Here is a 5,521-nt window from a genome sequence, read left to right on the forward strand (position 1 = left end):
GTACACCCTCACTCACTTCACCATCGCTGTTTCAAATCAGCTCTGGGCAATCACCAAGCGTTGATTCTATACCACCACATGCCAGCATATCAAAGATCCCTCCCAGGGGTTCTCCAGGTCCTCCAGGGCTGGGCTGTGCAGCACCAGGGCTGGGAAGGCATCAGGAGCTGTTGCAGGAGAGCACAGGCTGGCACTTCAGAGCAGAAATGAGAAGATCGAGGTGGCAGAATATATTTTATGACAAATCCTAAAAGGAAATTATGCAAAGTAATAAAATAAAGAAGAATTGTAAATGAGGACAAGAAATGGGTGAAATATAGAATAAATTATAGGAAGACAAGAAGGTGCGGGAGGAGAATTGAAGGCAGAAGTGCTGAGTTAAAGGATAGATATCAGAAACTGGCTGGTAGACAGAAGGGGAGTTTGGTAAGGAGGGATCTCACCAGAGGGACTCGTGCTGTACCAGAGCTGTGTGGTTCATGCAGTGCCAGCAGCAAGCCCTGCTAGAGGCTTCCTGGTGGGAATATGGGACAACAGATAGCATCCGTTATTGGGGTGTGAGCCCAGATTCTGGGCAGAAGGCTGCCCCTGCTTTCACCTGCTGTCAAAGCAAGATCAAACACGGGGAAAGGAGCCCTGCAAACAGCCTCAGCTCTCCCCACCAGCCTCCTCCAGCCACTAGGACGGGGTATCCCCGAGCCCTGGTCGAGGTTCCCAGGCTCTGGGCTGCTCCCGGTTGTGTCTCGGGAACCTTTTGCAGAGCCGCCGGGCCGCAGGTGCGGGAGGGGACGAGGGAAGCCCTCGCACAGGGCAGGGACCCTCAGTGGGTGCAGGAGGAGCTGGTCCCAGGCCCGCGGCCCCAGCTGTCAGTCTGAGCGATGAATTACATGCTATAAGAAGGTGTTGACAGGAGCAGCTGGACATCAGAGAGTGATGAAAAGGGAACAAAATTCATTCCGAGTTCAGACAGACTGGCTCGTTAGGGGCACCGGCGGCAGAGGCCACAGAAACACTGCTCCATCTCCTGGACATCCACAGAACCGGCTCCCGAAGATCCCCCAAAGCACGCGGAGCCCCTTCCCCAAATCGGAGCAGCCGTCCCGGGCTGCTGCGGGGAACACAGCGCATCCCAAACCTGCAGCACCGCCACCGCATGGGCTTCCATTCGGATATCTTCAAAAGAAGCCAAATCAAAGGGGGTTTTGTCCCTCTTGTTTAAGGCTGTAATTTGTATAAACTGTACGAAGAGCGCTGGGGGGGTGAGGTGGGGGGGAGGGAACGGGAGCATTTGGCATCAAAACAATTATCTCCATTTTAATGCAAACTAAACGACATGCTAAAGGGGAATTGTTCCCTACATATGTACAGCAAGCGAACATTAAACCATAAGGCTAATAATTAGCCGGCTCGGCATTGCCCTTGCTGTGTTAAATACAAGGGTGTCCCCCTTGTGCGGAGAAGTTTGAGGACGAGGAGGTCCCGTATGAGATTATTCCTAAAGCTGTGAGAATAGCAAAGAGATTTTTTTTTTTTTTTAAGTCCAAACTACTTCTTGGCATTCGGAAAAGTTGGCAGAGAGAAAAAAGTGCGGGTCCTCCCCCCACCTCCTTCTCCCTCCCTCCCTCCTCCTCTCCTCCCTTCCCTCCCTTCCACCTCTTTCTGCTGCCGGAGAAAAAGAATAGCAAATTCAGAGAAAATTTCATTGAGGTTATTCAAAGAGTTTTTCATGGATTATTTACACAAGTGCTGTTCAAACAGCCTTTGTCTGAACATCCCTTGAAATCTGCACCCAATCCTTTCAGATTCAAAGCAATAGCTCAGGGGAGACAAAGGGGAGCGGCTGACATGGGTTTCCTCTGCAAGTGAATGAGAGGTCTGGCTAAACACAGAAGGGCTTTGGGATCACAAGCGTCCTTTCAGCCTGGAAAATAAACACTGAGCTGAAGCCGGGCAGCTGTAGCTCAGGGCAGCCTGGCTCGTCCAACACCGTGTGAGGAGGATGGGGAGGCAAGGGCAGGAGCAGCACCCCATCCTGCATCCCCAGCCCCAGAACTGCTGCCTCAGTGATGGAGACAGGGCGACCCGATGTCCTGGGCCACCACGTGCTGCGCTTCCAGCCATGGCACTCGTGGACACACACGCACATATTCTTCATCCTTTCAGGTCTTTCTCATCCTCCCCACCGGTTTTCACACTGTCCCTGCAAAACCGATCTCTTCTTCCTCTGCCTAATTCTCCTGCTCTTCCCATCTCACCGCTCTCAACCTATTCTGGAAGCCAGCACAGGTTTATGCATGAACAGAAACACAGCACTCTGCTGCAAACTGGGGATAACACAGCCTTTTCCAGGTGCCCCGATACTGGTGGGTTGGCTGAGTCCTGGTACCCAGAAATACTCCACTCTTTGCTCTTTCTTCTTTAAAATATTGATTATTGTTAAGATTAACATTCATAATATTTTATTAATACTGACACTTGGAATATAGCTATCCATAGAATCATAGAATCACAAGGTCGGAAATGACCTGTAAGATCATCTAGTCCAGCTGTAAAGCCCAACTGTAAAACCATACAAATGCCCAACCTCTACTTGAGCCCTGTTGAGCTCACAGCCATCATTACAGAGCAGCCGCTTCCCACCCACCTGTGTGTTCACAAAGATGTGATCACGTTTTATTTCTCATCAGCTCAGAACTGACCAGGTTTTCCAGCTCCATCCATCACTAGGAGACAGAGGAAAGAGATCTCCCTGCAAGTCTGTTTTATCCCTCCTTGAGTCCCACACAATCCTTGAGTCTTATTGAATTATCACTTTTAACTTTCCCGGAGCGATGCTGCTTGTGAGTCACCTTTAGTACTGAAGAAGTAGCCTCTCCTAGCAAGAAGATTAAAATCCCATTACTTGTTATTCATGTGTTATTTAATGATATTTTTTTCCATTATGTATTTATTTATTTTTAAGTTGCTCGCTTTGAATCTCGAGTTGGCGTTTCTAATACTAAGTGTAGTTTCTAGTTTGCTCTCCTAATTGGAACGAAACAAAAGTAGAATGGAATTTTAGAGAGGGTATTTTTATTTTTATTAAAGGAATGACAAAAAGCAAACCCCAACAACCAACAGACAAACCCCAACAGGGCACCTGTTTACTGCTGGAAACAGAAAATAGAATTAAAGACAGCTCTGTAGTTCAACTCCATACCAACAACCCTCAGATTCCATGTTGTGCCCTGCTGAAGCCCATTACCTTTCTTGCACTGATTTGGCATCCAGGTGGTCACAGATTTGACCACGTCTTGAGGACAGGTTCCTCCTCTTCTTATACAGTTGTTTCCTCATCCAAGGGGAAGATGGGATGAGAGGAGATCTGCAGATTCCATGAGTTTTTTGGCTGTGGCAATCTCCAGTTTGAGGGAGGATATCTCTTCTTGGTGAGCAGATGGATCTGAAGATGCGCTGCCATGTCCACATCCAACAGAGATCTCACACCACGAGAACATTCCTCCAAGGTAACGTGACCAAGGCCTGAATGGAAACCTGAGAAACAAGGCTGTTATTGGTGAAATGAAAAGCAAAATGGAAGCCGGGAGAAAGGGCAAGATAGGGAGATAAGAGAGAAAAGACAGAGAAATCCACAGAAGGAAGATGAATGGTGGAGATACCATAAAGATAAATCATGGCAGTGTTGGAGAAGTGGCAGGGAGCCAAATGGAAGAGTCAGAAGAGAAAGTGCTGCAGAAAAGAGAAGGCAGGTATGGGAGGAGGAGGGAAAGAATGATGGGGAGGGAGCAGGAGGACAAAGATAGCGTGGAAAGAGGGTTGGAGAGAGGAAGAAAGCAAGCAAGGAGGAGGGTGGAGAACAAAACTTTCCCCAAAGTGTAGTGCAGCAATCCTCTTGCATCTCTTGGACGCACGTAGAAGGGGCTTGGAAGAATCTTCATTTATCAGGAATTCAATTAAGTGGCATAGTCATTATTAATTTTATAGGAATTATTTGTGCAGGAAAGCCTGGAGCGAGGAAAGGACTCCTGGAGCCATTTCTCCTGTCAGTGCCCCAGGTCAGGTAGGCACTGGCAGCGCAGTCTCACCAGTTGAGATATTAATGAGATGCCTCAAGGTGCAAATGATAGTTTAATAGGTGTTACTTAACGGGAGTGCCCCTCGCCTGCGCACGCCAGCGCGCGGCTCCTGACGAGGCTGCTCCTTGTTAGGATAAGTAATTAGAATGTAGGAACACTCACTTTGACACTTTAATAAAGTGTCAGCCATCATCAATTTAGTATTTAATAAAAATAAAATTAAATATTTACTAGATTTTTATAGCATCGCATTTAAAATAGATATTCCTCAAATTTAGGTGGTTTAAAATGAGGTCCCGCTAGAACTCTGGCCTCAGAAAATAAGTCCCATGATTTCTTTCTTGGGTTTTGTCTTCCATGGGGAGGAGGGACTTTCTTCTGGACATGAAACCCAGCAGCACACGAAGGGAAGTGTTGCTGAAAGGGGTGGAGAAGAGGTTTCTTTTTTTGTTCTCTGGGCATCCATGTGCTGTTTGGAGGCTGAGGATGAACCGAGTTGAGCAAATCTACCCCTGAAATCACCGGGGCTGGTGGGACGTGGTGAGGCAGCCCGGCAGGAGCAGGTCCCTCCCTGCTCAGCATGGATGTTCCATCCCAGCACAGCCAAACCTACTGCATCTCCCTGGGATGGACCTCCTCCTTCACAGCTCTTCCCTTGGATGTGAGGACTTGGGCTGGGGATGTTAGACTGCCCCAGCCAAGGCATGGGGGAAAGTACAGCTTCATTCCTATTTGGAAAGTTGGAAAGCAAAGCCTTTCAAATCAGATGTTGGAAAGAAAACAGAAGAATACCCTGAAGGTTAAAGCATGCCTTAAGCTTCAAGGGAAAGTGAGAGCTAAAATAGCTTGAGTTTGTTCCCTGCCCATCTGATCATCCCCAAATCTCTTTCCTAGGGATGCCCACCTGGCCAAGGAGAGCCCAACATCGCCCTGCCATGCCAGGCCCCCAGCATGCCAAGGACATCCAGGTGACAAAAGGCCACAGGTAACCCCCAAGACACCCGGTGTCATAGCCAGATATCTGCTTGTAGACCTTCCCCAGCCTCTCCTGTCTCTTGAATCAGAGCCCTTTTAGGGCACGCAGAGCTCAGCCCCATGCACATACACCCTGACCGTGTTTCGGAAAACAAATGGAAGCAGCGGGAGGAGGTGCAGGTCCCTCTGGTCGAGGCGCCTGGCAACACGGGGCGGGTGTTCCCCAGATGATAGCCCCTGCTAACAAGGGATCCTGTCTCGGAGGCCGAATCAAAGCTGAAACCCAGGCAACAATTCTTTCCACGGGAGCTGCAGCCCTGCGCTGTGAGCGGTGCTGGCACCTGCTTGGGGGATGGCACATCCCGACACGCGTCCTCTGATGATGATGATGGTGATGAAGAACCCGGCGCTGCTCGGGCGGCTGCGGGTCGGAACGCGATGCTCCGCTCAGAGCCTGGAAGGAGAAGCGG

The sequence above is a fragment of the Meleagris gallopavo genome, chromosome 16 (genome assembly GCF_000146605.3).
Source record: "Meleagris gallopavo isolate NT-WF06-2002-E0010 breed Aviagen turkey brand Nicholas breeding stock chromosome 16, Turkey_5.1, whole genome shotgun sequence".
Classification (NCBI taxonomy): Eukaryota; Metazoa; Chordata; class Aves; order Galliformes; family Phasianidae; genus Meleagris; species Meleagris gallopavo.